Genomic DNA, 20,258 nt, shown 5'->3' with positions numbered 1-20,258 from the left:
TGATATTTACCCCACGACTGTAAGGCCCGGACTGTTTTCCTTACCTACTGTATACCTGCTGTAATGTGTGCTCTTACTGCCCTTCTCAGTTCTCCTGAGAATTGCCCTTGGCCAAGGAGGAGCCCCCTTGCCTTCCACACCTGGGATAGCCCATGGCCAGTGACGGACACAGGTACAAAATCCTGCCCGCTTGCCTCAAGGTGAGACCGACTCGGTGGTGCCGCCCTACAGGGCCAGGCGTCCTCACTTAGTACCCAGCCCACGGGCATAAGCATCCTGACTCGGGCTCCCCTTCCTGGGAACCTGCCCTGAGACACGTGTGCGCCCTCCAGGCCTGGCATACCGTGCCGCGCACAGCAGGACTGCTAAACATTTCTGAGTGCATGAATAAAGCAGCATGGGTTGGCCTTCCAGCTCTATAGCCTTCCCGAGTCATCTTCATCCTGAGCCTCAGTTTCCCAAAAGGCCTGGTGGAGGTAATCCTATTCACCGACATGACCCTGCAGAGCTGTGAGGGACCAACGCTTGTTGGGAGCATTTAGCTACACGCAGCAGAGTGCCAAGAAAGTCACACCCCCGAATTTCTCCGACAGCTTTGGGAGGCGGGTGCAGCAGTCTCCAGCCTGCTCCGCGCTTCCCTCCTCTCTGAACGGTAAACCTCATCTGGCCGACTTACTTGTTAGCTCCTGGTAGGGTGGCTTTCTGTCTCATGGCCTCTTCCCCCCCAGGGGCTGGGGCTCAGAAGCTCTGTGTGGATGCTCTCTGTCTGATTGAAAGTGCTTTGGGAACCAGGAGGGACTCGGGGAAAGACAGCAATCAGAATGTACCATTAGGTATTAATGCCACCTGCCATCAGTGCGCCGGCCAGACTGGCTTCCCTTGAGTCTGCTGGGCTGAGGTTAATTAGTTTTTGGATTTCTTAGCTGTGGGGTGTCTCTGTAATCATCGGCCACCTGGCCCCAGCTCAGCCCCAGCGGGAGAGAGGCCTCTAGAAGCATGAGCTGATGGGAGGCTATTCTTGCAGAGGGAGAGCCCCTCAGAGCTGAAGCCATGCTTCGGCAGCCAGACTGCCCACCTGCTCACCCGACTTGAGGAAATGGCGGCCTCCGGAGGTGGGAGTGACCCTCAGCACACAGCAGAGCCGGATGAGAGCTCAGGCTTCCTGTGTTACGGTCTGGGGTCTTGTGCACTTCTGAATCCCTCCATCCCTTCCCCAAATTCTTCCCCAGCACCTTCGCAGGCTGGGACGCTGGGATTTCATGGCTGACTAAGCCAGAGTAGCCCTCCCGTCCCAGGCTTACACAGTAGTGGAAGCCCGCGCCAATCAACAGGCAAGCTGATAATGGCAAGTGGCGAAAAGGCCACGGAGGAGATAACAGCGCAGTGAAAGAACCTACCGTGGATCGCCTTACACAGGGACATCGGGGAAGACCTCTCTGAGGGGCTGACTATTCACTTAAGAATTTTCCTCATAGAGTGGCAGTGAATACATCGAGGAAACAACAGAACAAGAAAATCATAATTTCGCAACCCCTATTAGTGGATCCAGGCTTTGGGCACCAGTGGTTGCAAACATCACTAAAAGGGAGGCCAGCAGACACTAAGTGCCTCGTGATGGAAGAACACCACAGGGCCCTGAAATTGCCATAAAATTAAACGGAAATCTGATCAAGTCCCTAGCCCAGCACCAGCCAGTGAAATACACACGGAGGCGAATCAACTTATCACATACGTAAGTTAAAATTTTCTAGGAAGCCCACTGAAAAAGTCAAAAGAAACAGGTGGACTTAATTTAATAGTATGCCTTATTTAACCCAACCTATCCAAAATCTTATCATTTCAATATATAATCAATATGAAAAATGATCAGTGAAATCGTTTGCATGCTTGTTTCATGGTTAATCTTTGAAATCTGGCGTGTGTTTGACACAGCACGTCTCAGTCTGGACGGGCCACATTTCAAGTCTTCGGTAGCCACAGGTGGCTGCTGACAGCCGTCCCGGACAGCACAGCTCTGAGTCAGCTATCAGCTTCCAGGAAACTCAGAGGACAAAGGAATACGTGAGACAACACCATGCTGATGCCATCAGCAAAATCCAGATACTCCGGACTTCTGGAAAACTACAGGAAAAGCAACCCAGCTTTTTTTTTTTTTTCTTTAAAGAAATGCATTGTAAGTGGGAAAAATAACGGAGAGATAATCCATAAATTAACAGTCTTCAGAGACATACATATCAACCAATCACAATGTGTAACCAATTCCAAACAATACATAAAACACTTTATAGTGTTTATGAAATGACTGGATATCTGAACACTGAATGTTTGATGCTATTAAAGGGTAGTTATTTGTTGTAGGTGTGATAATGATGTTGTGGTTATTTATTTTTTTGAGAGAGTCATTGTCTTTTAGAGAGACATACTGAAATATTTATGAAGGCATACTGAAAATAATATGAAGTCTGGAATTTGCTTCAGAATAATACAGGATGAGGGAGAAGAATGGAGGTGGGGGTAAAATGAAACAAACGATAATGGGTGATGCTAGGTGATGGATACATGGATTTTATTATACTATCCTGTCTACTTTTTATATGTTTAAAATTTTCCAGAGTCAAAAAGTTTTAAGGAAACTGGGATGATATTGGAAAGGAATAGGGATAGCGGAGGCCACAAAACAACAAATTCCATGAGGGCAGGGATGTCTGCCTTATCCATCAGTGTTTCATAGCAACTCACACAGACATGACACATGGTAGATACTTAGCACATTTTTTTTCTTTTTTGCAGTTATTTTTGTCCTTAGGGCTCTTTGGATATATCCCACCAGGGATGTACAGATTACTCTGTTTTTAAGAAATAATTCTTCTCTATGCGGTTATATCACCAACTTTTGCAAAGGTTTATTTGTTAGATTTTATTTTTTACTTAGTGATTTTTTTTAACTTTAATTTTGTTTCATAATTGCGTAAAATATTTGAATGTTTCCCAAGTCAAATCTACAAAGGAAGGCACGAAGGAGCTCAACTTCAATCCTGACAATTTCCTTTCGAGGATTTATCTCTACTTTTTGGCTATAGCTAGTGGGAGTGAAGTCACGGACTCCTAGCTAAAGGGGGTTGACCCATGGCCCATCAACTAGCCCACTGGTCACACCCTTTTGGAATCTGAGACTCTAACAGAGGGACAGAGAGATGAAAGTGGTTGGATTTTACTCATCGGGGATGGCGTACTGACCAGAATGCCCTTGCTCTGGTCTCACTCCCAGGGTCCCGGCATCCAGCCCTCTGACGTTGCTTTGGATCCTGCATGGGTCCCAGGCAGGTCCTCCAGGTCCCAGGCAGGTCCTTCATGAAGTTCTGAGCCTCTGATATGAATTCACCAAATTCCCTCTGCCTTACGTTAGCCTGAGTCTGTTTCTGTTGCTTGCGCCTTAAGAAACCAAACTCACGCCATTAGCCATTAGCAGACTTTTGTGTTGGGGTCCACGAGAGTCACACCCATCCCTATGCAGAGCTGCCAGATTCTGGTCTTGGAATAGTGCTTCTGAGCACTCGCTCCGCCCTGGGTGAGGGACTGCATTCCTTGGTCCACAAAGCTTACTGTCTGGTTACTCAGGTCTGAGGGCCCAAGGGCTACGGCTTCCTATGCTTTCCCACTTTGCCTGGCCTCTGAGTATCTCTGTGCCCCCAGCCCCAGCAGGGAAGCAGCCTACCTGGCCCCCACCAGTCTCAACCCAAGGAATGGAAGTCACAGCGGCTGGGCCAGGATGGGGCTGGGAGGGGGTCTTCCCTTGGTCTGCCCCCATTGCTTCCTGCTGGCTTCCTTTGACGAGCTTCTTCCTCCCCTGCTTCGCTGCCCACTTGGCTGTGAGGACACAAGAAGGCTCATCGGTTGCTATAACAACACCCACCACCTTCCTCTGCACTTAGCCAGGCTCTTTATTCCCTCTCAGAGAATGGATCTGCCTGCAGTGACCAGGCTCCCTTTGGCCTCAGAGTTGGGTTTGAGCAATTATTATTATTACTGTCAGTCGTGGTATTGTTATTGTTGGTTTGGAGCTGCCGTTTACTGACAGCTCACTATGATGACTCAGGATGCTAACTAAGGCTTTACAAGCACTATCTCATTTAATCTTCACAGTGACACTATGAGTCAGGGAATATTGCTCCCAATTTATGGCTAAGGAGAAAGTCGGTATGGTCTAGTTTATAACAGCAGGGGCCCTGTACCTGACTGCCCAGGTTCAAATCCTGACTCTGCTAGATGCTAGCTGTGAGGGCAAATTACATATCTGCTCCCTGCCTCAGTTAACCCATCTGCAAAATAGAGATAATAATGGTGCATGGAGTAGTGCCTGTCATATAGCAAGGGCTTGTCTTGGTTATCCCAGAAGCATTTCCTGAGACAAGGATACCAGCAGAAGTATAGTTTGGGGGAGGTCTGAGGCCGGGAGTAGGGAATGAGGTGGGGAAAGGAAGGCAGCCCAGAAAGTGTGCTTTATTAATTAAGGGACCGCCGTGGACAACTGGAGATGAAGCCTGCTGGGAGCAAGCGAAGACACACGTGCAGTTACAGCATCTCAAGAGTGATGGACTCGGGCTATTTATCCACCAGCTCCCGTCAGCTATAGGTTGAGGATTGCTCCTGGGTGGGTATGAACTCCCCAGCACTTCTGTCTTTCTCTATGGGCTCTGCAAAGTTACTCTGACAGCTGGAGAAAGCCTCCAACCAGGTGATGCAGGTGGCGGCAGCAGGAAGCTGGGGTGGGCATGTATTGAAGGCACCAATGGTGTCTGCTACAAAGCTAATGAACACTTGTCGAATGAATGAACAAAGGAAAGGAAACTGCGGGTCGGTCGGTCGCCAGAATGCACCACCCCAGCCCCATCCACAGATGTCAACGGTCTAATCCCATCATGAATATGACAATATGTTATGTTACATGGCAAAGGGACTTTGCAGATGTAATTAAATTTACAGACCCTAAAACAGGGAGATTATCCTGGTGGACTCAATCTAATGACACGAACCATTAAAAGCAGACTTTCCCTGGTTGGAGTAGGAAAGGAACCACAGGAGAAGCTGGAGGGTTTCATCAAAGCATGAGAAAGACTTGACCTGCATGAGAAGGAATGTGGGTGGCCCCAGGAGCAGAGACTAGCTCCCAGGTGACCACTGGCAAGGAAACGGGGCCTCGGTCCTACAGTCACAGGATCTGGATTCTGCCTACAAGCTGACTCTACTTGGAAGCGTGTTCTTTCCCAGAGCCTCCAGGTAAGGGCCTGGGCTGGCCGACACCTCTATTTCAGCCTGTGAGACTCTAAGCAGAATAGCCAGCTGAGCCCCCTGGACTTCTGAGCTACAGGCTGCGAGATAACAAATTTATGTTGCTTTAAGCCACCGAGTTTGTGGGAATTCGTTACAGCAGCCCTAGGAAACCAGCACAGAAACTAAGGCTCAAAGTGCGCCAGTGACCTGCTCGACGCCACACAGCCAATAAATGACAGGGCTGGGATGTGGACACAGACTTGCTCATCTTCAGTTCCCAGGTTCCTGACCTCTACGTAGTGCTGTCTCCTGCTCCTTGAGGGGAAGGAGGGGAGAAGGGAACCCTGAGAAAGGGGAAAGGGGGAGAGTGAGGAGAGCCCAGGTGAACAATGTAGCATCAGCCAAGAGCACAAATTCTGAGCTGGACAGGTTTGTGTTTCAAGTCTGCTCTGTAACTAATTAGTTGGGTCACTTGGGGCAAAATCACGCTGCTTCCCTAAGCCTTATTTTCCTCATCTATAAAATGGGGATGATACTCCCTGATGGAGGACATTGTGATGGTTAAATGAGATTGTGCTTGTACAGAGCTGTGTGTAATGCCTGGACGCAGGAAGCGCTCAGTAAACTTTACCTGTTATTATAGTCATGTGTTCAGCATCTATTTTGTGTCAGGTGCCTTAGAGGTGCCCCAATGCCCACGACCACTCTCTGAGGTAAGTACTGTTGTGCTCACTTTACAGATGAGGCAACAAGGCTCATGGAGATGAAGGGACTTGTCGAAAGTAACATAAATGGTGTCAGTGCTGGACTCAAACCCAGCTCTGCTTGGGTCCCAGACCCTGTGTCTTTCTCCTGCACTTCCCGGCAGTCCTGACCTCTCTGTTCGGGGCCTGAGCAGTGAGCCTGGGGGACCATCAGAGCCTTCCTCTCTCTGCCCTGAGCGCAGCCATGTCAAGTCCAGAGGTTCACAGAAAGGTTTCACCTCCCAATTTCATTTTGGTCTGGCTGATTCACGGTCCCTACCTGGTGCCAGAACAGGGCCTCCTGGCTTCACGAAGCAAACACTCAGAGGGTCCTTGGCTGTGTCACACCCTGTCCTGGGCACTGGGGGGCACTTAGCTCGGACAGCCCTGGGCACACCCAGCCCTTGAAGAGCACCCAGTCTCATGAAGGAGACAGACATGGGGATAATGACAGCACCACATGCCCAGGTTATAATCCAGGTCTGAACAGCGGGTGGTGATGACGATGGTAATAATAACACACTGTACTGGGATTGTTTTCAGAGCTGGCTAGTGAGATAATAGAAATTCAAGAGGAATAATGCAATGCCAGGGCATCGTATGTTTGTGAGAGGTGATAGGGATTTAAGAAAAAAAAGGAAGGAAATAGGAATGATTTGGAAAGGGTGTTGAAATTTAGACTGTTTCTAGAGGAGGCCTTACAGAGAAGACCCATCTAAATGAAGCCCTGAGGAAGTGATGGAGTGAGCTGTGAAGATACCTAGGAAGAGCTCCCCAAGGACAGGCAAGAGCCAGCTCAAAGCTCCCAGACGGATGTTAACTCAGCACGTGAAAAGATGCTCCACATCATTTGTTATTAGGTAAATACAAGTTATTCAAAGCATGGTATTGAAGTCTCTGACATTACTGAGTTTTCTGTTTCTCCCTTCAATTCCGTCAGTTTTTGCTTCATGTATTTTAGGACTCTCTTGTTAGGTACATATATGTTTATAATCGTTACATCTTCTTGATGCATTGACCCTTTTATTATTATAAAATGTCCTTTGTCTCTGCTAACAGGTTTCTTCTTAAAGTCTATTTTTTTCTCATATTAGTATAGCCACTCAAGCTGTTTTGATTATGGTTTGCATGATAGAGCCTTTCCCATCTTTTTATTTTCAACATATTTTTTTCTTTGAATCTCAAAAAACAGCACAAAGTTGGACCATAGTAGGCCTTAAAACAAGTCTTTATACACTTTTAAAAGATTGGAAATCATATAAAACATGTCCTCTGGCCACAGTGGAATAAAATTAGAAATCATCATAGCTGTAAATACCTACAAAAAAGGAGAAAGATCTCAAATCAATAACCTAACTTTACACCTTAAGAAACTAGAAAAAGAAGAGCCAACTGAACCAAAAGCAAGCAGAAGGAAAGAGGAAGGAAGGAAAGAAGGAAGGAATTATTAGAGCTAATAATTAAATTCAGGAAGGTTGCAGGACACAGGATCTGTATCTGAAAATCAGCTGTATTTCTGTGGACTAGCAATGAATGGGCCAGAAGTGAAATTAAGAAAACAATTCCATTTACAACCAAAAGATTAAAATACTTAGAAATAAATTTAACAAAAGAGGTGAAAGACTTCTTTTACATTGAAAATTACAAAGCACCTTTGAAAGTGACCAAAGACGTAGATAAATGGAAAGACATTTGTGTTCATGGACTGGAATACTTAATACTCTTATGATGGCAATACTGCCCAAATTTATCTATGGATTCATTGCATTCCCTATCAAAATTATAGTTGCCTTTTTTATTTTTTTTTTGCAGAAAATAACAAGCTGATCCTAAAATTCATATGGAAATGCGAGAGACCCAGAACAGTCCAAACAATCTTGAAAAAGAATAACAAAGTTGGGAAGAATCAAACTTCCTAACTTCGAAACTTAATTCAAACCTATCACGTAATCAAGACTGTGGTGCTGGCATAGGGTAGACATACATTTGGAATAGAATTGACAGTCCAAAAATAAACCTCTGTCTTTATGACCAATTGATTTCTGACAGGGTGCCAAGACAATTCAACAGGAAAAGAAAAGTCTTTTCAACAAAAGGTACTAGGAGAACTGGATATCCACACGCAAAATGAATCATAGACACACATGTAAGAGCTAAAACTGGAAAACTCTTAGACAGAACATAGGTGTTAATTTTAGTGACCTTGGATTAGACAACAGTTTCTTAGATATGACACAAAAAGCACAAGCAAAAAAAGAAAAAAATAAATTGGACTTTATCAAAATTAAACCCTTTTGTGCTTCAAAGAACACCATCAAGGAAGTGAAAAGACAATGCACAGAAAGGGACAAAATATTTGCAAATCGTATATCTAATAAAGGGTCTAATGTTCAAAATACATAAAAACTCTTAGAACTCAACAGTAAAAGACAAATAATCCAGTTTAAAAATGGACAAAGGACTGAATAGACATTTCTCTGAAGAAAATATAAAAATGGCCAATAAGCACATGAAACAATGTTCAACATTTGGGAAATGCAAATCAAAACCACAATGAGATACCATTCCACATCAATTATGACGACTATAATAAAAGAGGAAAAACCAGCAACAGCAAGTGTTGACAAGGATGTGGGGAACCTGGAACTCTTATACATTTCTAGTTGGAATGGAAGTGGGGCAGCTGCTATAGAAAACAGAGTGGCAATTCCTCCAAAAGTTAAACACAGAATTACCACAAAACCCAAAGATTTCACTCCTAGGTATATGCCCAAGACCTGAAAACGTATGTTCACAAGAAAACCTTTACACAAATGTTCATAACAGCATTATTCAAAAAAGCCAAAGAGTGGAAACAACCCAAATGTTCAGCAACTGATGAACTGATAAACAAAATGTGGTATATCCATGCAAAAGAATATTATTCAGTCATAAAAAGGAGTGAAGTACTTACACACGCTCAACATGGATGAACCTTGAAAATATTACGCCAAGTAAAAGAAGCCAGATAGAAAATGTCACTTATTGTATGATTTTACATATATATATATATATACATACATACACATATATGCCAGAATACGCAAATTCAGATTCCGAGAGTAGATTAACAGTTGCCAGGAGCTGTGGGAGAGGCGAGTTTGGAATGACTGCTAGTGGGTACAGGTTTCCTTTTGGATGATGAAAATGTTCTGGAATTAAATATTGGGGATAGTTGCACAACCTTGTGAATATACTGAAAACACTGATTGTGTACTTTAAATGTTATATAGTTTAATAAAAACAATTAAAAGAACAGCATGTATACCCAGCACTTGTATTAGGACCCTTTTAGCTGCGGATAACAGAAATACAACCTCCACTAATTTAATCAGCAAGTTTACTGGCTCGTGAAACTTGGAGTCCAGAGGCAGAAGGAGCCTTCAGGATTCATTGATCCAGTAACTGAATGTTGGTATCATGAATCCTGACTTGTTAAATCTCTCTGCTCGTAGCCCTCAGTGTCAGATTTTCTTCAGGCTGGTAGTAAGATATCTCAAGTTACTCCGGGCATCACCTCACAAAGCACCATCCAAGGCAAAAAAGAGAGCTCATCTTCTTAAAAGTTTTCTCTTAAGAAAGGGGAAACTTCCCCCAAAGCCCCCAACAGACATGCCCTCACAGCTCACAGTCAGAATTGGCTCATGTGCTCATCCTAAGGCAATCAATGCAAACAGGGATAGGATTACTTTCAGACCACTGAGGTCCAGTCTGGATCTTGGGGTCCAGCAGTTGGCTGGGTGGGGAAGGAGTGGATATCGAACGTAGTAAGAATTAGGAAAGAAAGGGAAAACGGATGCTTGATAGGAAACCAAGAGCTTAATTAAGTTATCTCAACAGAATATGACTGATTCAATTTTTATAAATTTGATTAACCTAATATTAATATATTTAATCAATGAACTAGAAAGAAGTGCATGGACAATGTGGAATCCAGTATTCTCTACAGAGATTTAAGATGTAATAGTACCAACCAAGGATGCATCATAACCTCCATCCTCACTGCAAGAGAATCTCCTGAGAGGTTCCATCTCCCAATAGCTGGAAATCCCCTAGCAAGAGACCTTAGCTACAGAATAAGAGGAACACTTTGGAACTACCTACGCGTGTCTCAACAGCACAAATGAGTTGATTTCTAATCATTCCTCTCTAAGAAAGGGTGATTTGCAGAATATTTCTCTCCTATTTATAAATGGAAAAATAGTTAACAAAAATAAAAATAAACACATTTTTAAAAAGTAGGCAAGGGAATTCCCTGGTGGTGCAGTGGTTAATAATCCGCCTGGCAATGCAGGGGACACAGATTCAAGTCCTGGTCCAGGAAGATCCCACATGCCGTGGAGCAACTAAGTCCATAAGCCACAACTACTGAGCCCACGTGCCACAACTACTGAAGCCTGCGTACATAGAGCCCATGTTCTGCAACAAGAGAAGCCACTACAATGAGAAGCCTGCGCACCGCATCGAAGAGTAGCCCCCACTCGCCGCAACCAGAGAAAGCCCGTGTGCAGCAGCGAAGACCCAACGACCCAACACAGCCAAAAATAAATAAATAAATTTATTTATTTAGAAAATAAATAAATAAAAATAGGCAAAAGACTTGAATAGATGCTTCACAGCATAATATATACCAATGGCCAATGAGCATGTGCAGAAGTGCTTGACTTCAAAAGTCAACAGGGAAACGCCATTTCTAAAATTAAAAGCACTGAAAAGCCAAATGTTTGTGACGCTATAAAGCAGCTCAAAATGTCAAATATTGCTGGTGGGAGTGTAGGATGATATGTCCACTTTAGAGAACAGTTTGTTAGTTTCCTAGAAAGTTAGCAATGCCACTTCCATGACCCACCGATTCTTCTCCTAGTTATTAATCCACGGGAAATGAAAACATATGTCCACAGCGTTATTCAAGAATGTTCATAGCAGTCTTATTCATAATAGCCAAAAAGTAGAAACAACCCAAACGTCCCTCAACAGGACAATGGAGGAATAATTGCGCTGTATTCACACGATGAAATACCACTCAGTAAAAGACGGGAGTCACGACTGCTGCCTGCCCAGCATGGACGAATTTCACAGATAAGATGTTGAGTGAAAGATGCCAGACCCCCAAAAGTACATACTGTGTGGTTCCATTCATAAGATGTTCAAGAACAGGTACATCGAATTCATGGTGATAGAAATCAGAACAGTGATTGCCTACAGGGGTTAATCAGAAAGGAACACGAAAAACCTTCTGGGGTGATGGAAATGTTCTATATGCTGAGAAGTGTGTTCATTACACAGGTACACATTTATCCAAATTCACTTATTGGCACACCCAAGACTGGTACATTTCAGTGTATGTAAATTTGACTTCAATTAAAAGAAATGAAAAAGCTGAGAGCCAGAAGTTGTGACTGGAGGGAGGGTGTCTGGAGCCAAATGGGAAGAAGCAGGGATTCAGGGCTCAAGAGTTTGCCTCTGATGTTCTGGGCCCTGGGGACATGCAGGGGTGTGTGGCTCAGCCTTTGCTGCATGTTCTGGGGACACTGTCTCCCGTTACCCTGCTGTGCAGCTTTGGTGGCTGAGTCAATCGAGCTTCCTGAAACACCTTGGAGAGTTTGTCTCTGAGGAGAGGCTCAGGTGGAGGCACAGCAGCCTCTGGGTCTCCCTGCCTCCGATCCTGAAGCAACCAAGTGTGGGGAGGAACATCCTGCACAGCCCCCGCTTTCCTGAGCAGAGCTGGACGGAGGCTTCTGAGAAATCTCATTTCAAGTGCCTGCTGCCCGCCCAGTCCTGCTCCATGATTTCTCACGGCTCTGCATGGGTGATGACTCAGTGCGGGGGAGGGAAACAGGAACGGCGCTCTGCCCGAGGAAGCCTGGGCTGCAGCTGGGGGAGGAGAAGCTGCCCATCCCTGCCAGGACTTGGGGTTTCCTCTCCTGATCTGTCTGCTGTCCATTCTGTCCAGGCAGGATGAAGGAACAGAAAGGGCTTGAACTTTGGGGACAGACTAAGCTGGGGCGGGGGGGGGGCATCCTATTTAAGCCTCAGTTTCCTGTTCTGTAAAATAGGGTGGGGGTATCTTAGGACATTGGGTGATTTATTGAGGAAGAGCACTTAGGAAAAAGCTTTAAGGAGTGAGGGGAACAGGATAGGGAAGCGGGGAGCCAAGTGGGGAAGTGGCCACAGGTAAGGTCCAGCCTTAGCCTGATCCACTGTGGGCTGTGGGTTGTTCATGTCACAGAGTTGTTACCCACTCCAGATGCATCCCCATGTCAGCATTGACTGTGCGGTGCTCTTGAAAGGACGTAACCACCTGGTGAGGTTCCTGTCAACAGACGGCAATTCTCTGGAGAAGGGGGGTGGCTGTGAGCTCTTGGCAGTCAACGTGCTGGAGAGTGGACATGCTGGCCTGGCGACGGAGACCTACTGGTGCTGGGACCCCAACAGCAACTACTCTAGGGGTAAAATACCCGTTGCCCAGGGCTTTTGTGAGTTCACACAATAGGCAGTGAAGAAACAGTAACTATTTCTTAGCTGCGTGAGAAAGTGTACCCAGTACCATAAATGTGTACGCTCTGCCTCCTGCAGATTCAACATGTTTTAGGGATCAGGGCAGAGTGAGACCCCAATATCTATGTATCTAAGCATGAGCAATACAAAGAAACACTTAGCAGATGCGAACTATTGTATATAGAATGGATAAACAACAAGGTCGTACTGTATAGCACAGGGAACTATATTCAATATCCTCTGATAAACCATAAAGGAAAAGAATATGAAAAAGAATGTGTGTATGTATATATATATATGAATCACTTTGCTGTACAGCAGAAATTAACACAACATTGTAAATCAACTATACTTCAATACAATAAATTAAAAAAAAAAAAAAAAAGAAACACAACAGCTGGAAGTTGGCAGAGCAGCTGTGTCCTGAAGACCCCCTTTTATTCCTGGATCACAGGAAAGTTTGGGGTTCCCAAGGAAGGTAGCTGGAGCAGTGTGGGGGACCCTTTAGGGACCTGGGGCAGTGGCTGCCTACCATCTGGCCTTACTGCCTTGCCACATAATTTCGCCTTCCTTCCATGTACCTAGAAGATCTTCATGCACACCTACCTGAGCCTCTGGTCATCTGTATCAACTCCTCCCCTTAACATTTCTCTATTTTGTGCTTCTAAGAAATTGAGAATTGACCACTAGGTACCACCACCTGGTCCATCCAACCTAAGACTCTGCTTTTGCTGGGGCTTTCCAGAAACAGTGAGTGGGAAATGTTCCTGGGATGTCCACACTTCCTCTAATAGTGTACGTCATGGGAGGAAAGAGCAGTGACTTTAGAGTCAGACACACCTGGGTTTCACTCCAGCTCTGCCATCTGATGGCTGTGTGCTCTTGATCAAGTTGCTTTACCTCTCTGAGCCTCAGATTCTCCCTCTGTAAAAATGTGTAAATTAATGTGCTTGCTCAGAATGGTGATTAGGAAGATGAAGAGCCTCATCACGTGAGGTGCTCAGCACACAGTAAGCCCCTGATAAGCACTGACTCTTTGCCGCTTGTCTCCTCTGGAATGATGTCATGTATTTGGTCCTGTCACCCCTGGGGGAGCAGATTTCCTACGGTAACCACCTGCACTAGGGGGTCTGGCTTGTTTAGCCTAATGAACTTCTTTACCCTCTGGGAAGAGGCCCTCATCCTGTCGGTTTCTGGCCCCCGTTCCAGGAACTGCCCCACAAAGCCTCAATTCTTTCCTCTCAGCTGTTTCTTGCATCTCCCAGGAGACTATCTCTTTTACGAGCATCGTCTTTGTTCCCTCATCCGCACTTTTTCCTTGTAAAGATGGTTTGGCCAAGGTGGTGCCTTTGCCAGTAAGCTGTGTCTTTTGTTTGGAATCCTGGTAAGATGGTATGGAGCCCTAGTGGAATTTGCCATCATAGAGGAGGACTTGAAAGGGGCCAGTGGTCGGGTGTCTGAGCACCTGTTTCCTCCCTGTATTAGAGGTGCCTCTGCAGGTGAGGAGGGACTTCGAGGTCTAAAATGTCAGGGCACAGACAGAAATATCCCAGCCTGACCTTGCGGTAGCTAACAACTAAAATGTGTCTTTTGACACAGTCTGGGGGTTCAGAGAAAGTAGGAGAGAGACCCAAGCATGGAGGGGCCCTGCCCTGAGTTCTGGGACTATCACATGCAGGGGGAGGGGATCTGGGTTCAAGTTCTGGCATGGCCACTTACCAGCTACGTGATGTAGGGCATTTTATTGAACCACTTTGTGCCTCAGTTTCCACTCCTATAAAATGGGTATGATAATGACAATGAGCCTTTTTCCCCAACACTGGCTTCTTAACTCCTTTACATATGTGCATCGTAACTTCTATAATAGCACCTGCTTTCCCTGGGGAGAAACCCCTGCACACCCAAGCCCTGTGTTTGGGAAAGATTGGCCTTAACCTCCAGGCTTCAAGTTGGGCATGTATTTCAGCCCTAGCCTATGAGCACATTCTACCCTCACACCCTCCTTGATAGTTCAGATATGGATGCTAGACCCCTGGGGGCTCAATGACACTCCAGGGCTTCTGTTGGAAGTTGAAAAACCGGAAGGTCTCTTTCCCCAGGGATTTCAGAGAGATTAGGGTTTCTGCTCAGAGCTGCTCATGGTCATTTTGCCTCCACAAAAGGAGAACATGATTGAGAAAGAAGCCGACACAGAGCCAGGAAATGAAGAGACAAAGGTTCTTTTTTTTTTTAAAAGCATTTTTTAAAATTTATTTATTTATTTTTGGCTGTGTTGGGTCTTCATTGCTGCACACGGGCTTTCTCTTGCTGAGGTGAGCGGGGGCTACTCTTCATTGCGGTGCACGGGCTTCTCATTGTGGTGCTTCCCTTGTTGCGGAGCACAGGCTTTAGGCACGCGGGCTTCCGTAGTTGTGGCACATGGGCTCAGTAGTTGTGGCTCACGGGCTCTAGAGCACAGGCTCAGTAGTTGTGGTGCACGGACTCAGCTGCTCTGCAACATATGAGATCTTCCCAGACCGGGGCTCGAACCCATGTCCCTTGCATTGGCAGGTGGATTCTTAACCACCGTGCCATCAGGGAAGTCCCGAGACAAAGGTTCTTGATAACATCCATTGAACGCCTGGATCCAGCTGGGCCTGAAGATCAGCCTCAGGGTTTTTAATCACTGTTTTTTGCTAAAGCCAGTTTCTGCTGGGTTTTCTGTCCCTTGCAGCTGCAGAGTCCTTCAGCCGTATTGTATATACAATAGTATTATACATCCCTCTCTGGTTGTTTGGAGAATTAAGGGAGACAAGCCATGTGAGGCTCTTAGCACAGGGCCTGGCATGCAGTAGGTACTTAATAAATGCCCCTTTCTCCCAGGGCTTCAGTTTTCTCATCTGTCAGATGGGTGCATTAAACTATATCCTATCACTTGTTAGTGAAGGTAGAGACCCTGAAGGAGAAGTCTGGGCAGTTTTTTTGTTGTTTTTTGTTTGTTTGTTTTTTTGCGGTACGCGGGCCTCTCACTGTTGTGGCCTCTCCCGTTGCAGAGCACAGGCTCCGGACGCACAGGCTCAGCGGCCATGGCTCACGGGCCTAGCCACTCTGTGGCACGTGGGATCTTCCCAGACCGGGGCACGAACCCGTGTCCTCTGCATCGGCAGGCGGACTCCCAACCACTGCGCCACCACGGCAGCCCTGGGCAGTTCTTTTAAAGTAACAATGAAGCACTGTGGTAGGAAGAGCAATGGTCCCACACAATGTCCACATCCTAAACCCTGTACCTGACAGTAAGTTATGTTATGTGGCAAAAGGGCTTTTGTAGATGTGATTTAATTAAGGATTTTGAGATGAAGAGATTCTTCTAGATTATCTGGGTGGGTCCAACCCAATCACATGAGTTCTTAAAAGAACGTAAGAATTAGGTCAGAGAGATGCAACATTGCTGACCTTGAAGATAGAGGAAAGGGGCCTTGAACCAAGGAATGTGGGCAGCCTCTAGAAGCTGGAAAAGGTAAAGGGATGAATTCCCCCTATATCCTCCAGGAAAAAACGCAGCCCTGCCCACACACTGATTTTAGTCCAGGGAGAATGGCGTCAGACTCCTAACCTCTAGGACTGTCAGATAATCCATTTGTGTTGTTTTTAGCCACTGAGTTTATGGTAATTTGTGTTAAAAAAGAGACAACAGGCCCAAAATGGAGTCACTTATACTAAGCTCCATGTCACCAAACTGAGACTTACTACCTAATTTAATTATAATTTCAGACTCTCCCAGGAATAGAATCTTAAACCAGTCAGGAATGACCTGGTCAGCACTACTGAACCTGCCTGATAGAAGCCTGTGCCCCCACTAAAGGAAGGTCACCTTGCATATCCAATTGCTTTGTGCTAGTATAACTTCCTCGTCCTGCTCCCTTCTTAAAAGCCTTTCATTTTGTACAGCTCCTCAGAGCCCCTTTCCGTCTGCTGGATGCGACACCACCTGGTTCCTGAATCACTGAATAAAGGCAATAAGATCTTTAAAGTTTACTCAGGTGAATTTTGTTTTTTAATTTTGTAGCAGCAATGGGATCTGGAGGAAACTCCCAACAACTTTGGGGGCAACAAGAAACACAGGCAGCGGTACCCACAAATGCTTTTAGTTCTCTGCCTTTCTTGCCATTTCCAAGGGTTCTCCTTGGTACAGAGCTATGTTCTCTTTGCATTGAGCCACTGACGTAATTGGCTTTCTAGCCCAGGGCAGGTCAGCTTGAGTTAGCAGACAGTTCTACTAGAATCCAAGTCCCAAGCTCTTGGCCCAGTCCCTGGTTCCACTTTGGGAAATGCTGCTGGTTTAGTCTGCAGTGCCCCATTTGACTGGAATCCCAGTCCACAGTCCCCATTTGTTGGGGATGTGCTGGTTCAGTCCTTTCTCCGGTTCTACACTGGAATTGCTGGTGGTGCACACAGGCCTTCTCTTGGCCAGTCCACAGTAACAGCTCTTTGGTTACTGCTGGTGTGTTAACATGCACAGGAGGGAAAGGCTATTTCTAATGGGAATCTCAGAAGCCAAAAGCTGCAACACTGGTGGACATGGACTGAGTACTTCAAAGCTGTTAGAGCACTCACCACCTAACTCCAGGACTCCTGTGTTAGAATACGTTGATCACAGAATGGGTTAGAGTAACACTAGGTCACTCAACATCCTCAAGAAAATTTCCACGCAGCGAGGTACACTGTAAAACACCACACAATCCCCGACCCAGGGGCACATGCTTCTTAGGTATTTATTTGGGTAATGGGATCCTGAAATTCCCAAGAACCGAGCACACCTTCTGGCACACCCGCTTGTTTATGTCTAAGAACTGTGGTCCCAGGAGCTGTGGATACCCACAAAAATGGCAGAATCTTACCAAGACAACCTAGAATTATAATGGCCTTTATGAGGAATGTTCCAAGACAAGATCAATTAAGAAATGCACTTTAAAACAAGGGCTCCCAAATCAAACAAGCAGAATAGGTTACCTAATTTAGTTGTCATGCAGAAGCCTCCAGAGGGCTTCAAAACTACAAAATAGTTTCATTAGAAGAGTCACTGCCAAAAGCTAATGAAAAATTAAAGATGTAAGATGCACATAAAATAAAAGACTATGACATAACTCAGGCCACTCCCCTCCACCCCTCTTTATCTGCCATCTTCACCAAGCACCCTGGCCAAGGCTGGCGGGCTGGACGTAGCCAGACGCTGCCCTCTCCTCAGCTTCCTTTCACTTCTGCTGACCGTGGGCCCTGCCCAGGGCTGGAACGACTTAGACAGAATATTGTTGTGGGATGCAAAAGCTCTTACCCTCCACTAGGACCGCTACACCACTTCTCGTGGGTCGGCTCCAATCCCACAGTGAAATGTACTGGAGGCGTAGCTGGATGGGATGCTTATACCCCCAAATTCATACCGTGTCACAACACAGGGTGGGATGGTTACGGTGTACAGTGGGAATGTAAGACTGATTTAGATATCAAGTACAAATTTGGAAAAACTGCCAGGCTGTAAAAGCTATGAATCCTCTGAAGGTACATACTAAGAGGCTCCTATACCTTGGAGTATAACTTAGATCACATGGAACCTGGCCTGAAGAAATTGAGAGAGTCTAGGGAAAACCATGGCTTTGACTCTTTATCTGATTATTATAAGAAGTTGTACTCCCCAGACTCATGTGGCATCAGTGGACCGATTACCATCGTGGTGCTACTTGCTATTGACTTTGGAGTTTATATATTGCTCCTTAGTGATGGTCAAGATTCTCCTCCACCATATTCTGAGTATACTCCACATTCCCATCATTATCAGAGGTTCACCAACTCAGCAGGAGCCCCTCCTGTGGGCTTTAAGGCTGAGTTCACAGGTCAACATGGTGCAACCTCTGGTTTTGGCAGTGCTTGCATGGGCAGCAAGGAAATGAACATTCAGGACCAGGGTTCTGGACTGGCTTGGGAACTGGAGGAATATTAGAATATCTGGCAGCAATAGAGCAGCAACACCCTTCTCAGACTCATGGTACCACCCGTCTCACCCTCCCTCATACTCCAGCACGTGGAAGAGCCCTGCTTACCACTTCTGGGAGGCACAGGTCGCTCTTTGGCACATTCAAGCTCAGAGACCAGACCCAGAACAGCAGCAGGATATGGTGGTACTAGAAGATGATAAAGTAAAAAGTTGAAGTCAAACACTGGTTGCAAAATTTCTGATTTTTCATCACTTTCTTTTTAAAGCAGTGCTACCTGCTAACAACTGGGGAAAGGGAATACACAAAAGTTCTGTGGTGTTTTGTTCCGTAAAGATTTTTGTATTATTTGAGGCTAAGAGGTGATATATGACAAAATGCTTATGTAGAGAATTATATGTTTGTGTAACATACAGATGTATATTACAGTTTTTGAAAGTGATGATTACTGTGGAACGCTAAAAATGTATTGTTTAATTTATAAAACCTGTGATGCCATAAGCAGCATTAAGAATGAAGTCTTTATACCAATAGACACTGAGTACAGAAAATTTCAGACTTAGGTGGTTTTAGTTTATGAGTCATTGCCTCCTAGAAACAATGCTGATATACTTGGTATTTATTACTGGGTGTTTCCTGTTCTTCAGATATTTAAGCCAAGCTTTGGACTACTAATTATACTCAGCTGTGCGTTCTGATCACTTCTGAGCTCAGGAGCTTTGAATTCTTCAGTGGTGGGTGAGGTTCTAGTAAATGAGAATTACCTTTTTTGGAAAAGTAGAAAATATGTTATCTAGAAGATTGTTGTGAATGTTTGTGTGCTGAAAACAACACTTGAAACCTCCATTTCATTTTAAAAATTGAAATATTTCCATTTTTACAATATTGATTTACAATATTATATTAGTTTCAGATATACAACATAGTGAGTGATTCAATATTTTTATATATTATACTCCATTTCAAGTTATTATAAATTATTGGCTATATTCCCAGTGCTATACAATATATCCTTTTAGCTTAATTAATTAATTAATTAATGGGCACGCAGCACGGCTTGTGGGATCTTAATTCCCTGATCAGGGACTGAACCCAGGCCCTCGGCAGTGAGAGCACAGAGTCCTAACCACTGGACTGCCAGGCAATTCCCGAGCTTATTTATTTTATAGATAGGATTTTGTGCCTCTTAATCTCCTAACCCTGTTTTGTCCCTCCCCACTTCCCTCTCCCCACTGGTAACCACTAGCTTGTTCTCTATACCTGTGAGTTTGTTTTGTTATATTCATTCGTTTTATTTTTTAGAGTCCACATATACGTGATAACATACAGAATTTGTCTTTCTCTGTCTGACTTATTTCACTAAGTATAATACTCTCTAGGTCCATCCACATTGTTGCAAATGGGAGAATTTCATTCTTTTTTATGGCTATTCTGTTGTAGACATTTTATATATACACACACACACACACACACACACACACACACACACCACGTCTTCTTTATTCATTCATCTGTTGTTGACAGACCATATTCATTTTTTTAAAGAGGTAAAGTTCAAATACTTCAACAAATGTCTTCTAATAGCAAAATCATGCAGTTCTCTGTGGAATCTCAAGTGTTGCTGTAGCAGTCTGTTCAATCTTACATTAAAATGACAGAAAAATAAAATAAAATAAGACCACCTGTGGGTGCAGGTGATCCTCTTCACTTCTTGGTCAAGGACCGAACTAAGGATTAAAGA

The 20,258-nt window shown here is 44.9% G+C and overlaps 1 pseudogene across 1 annotated transcript; it reads left to right on the top strand.

Moving 5' to 3' along the window:
• Nucleotides 1–12,300: 12,300 nt before the first annotated feature.
• LOC309828295 (store-operated calcium entry-associated regulatory factor-like) lies at nt 12,301–18,733 on the top strand (annotated as a pseudogene). The gene is made up of 2 exons: nt 12,301–12,470; nt 17,722–18,733. The product of its transcript is annotated as a store-operated calcium entry-associated regulatory factor-like (transcript).
• The last annotated feature ends 1,525 nt before the right edge of the window (nt 18,734–20,258 follow it).

The sequence above is a fragment of the Grampus griseus genome, assembly GCF_964374135.1.
Source record: "Grampus griseus genome assembly, chromosome: 10".
NCBI lineage: Eukaryota > Metazoa > Chordata > Mammalia > Artiodactyla > Delphinidae > Grampus > Grampus griseus.
This window is presented reverse-complemented; position numbering and strand designations above follow the sequence as displayed.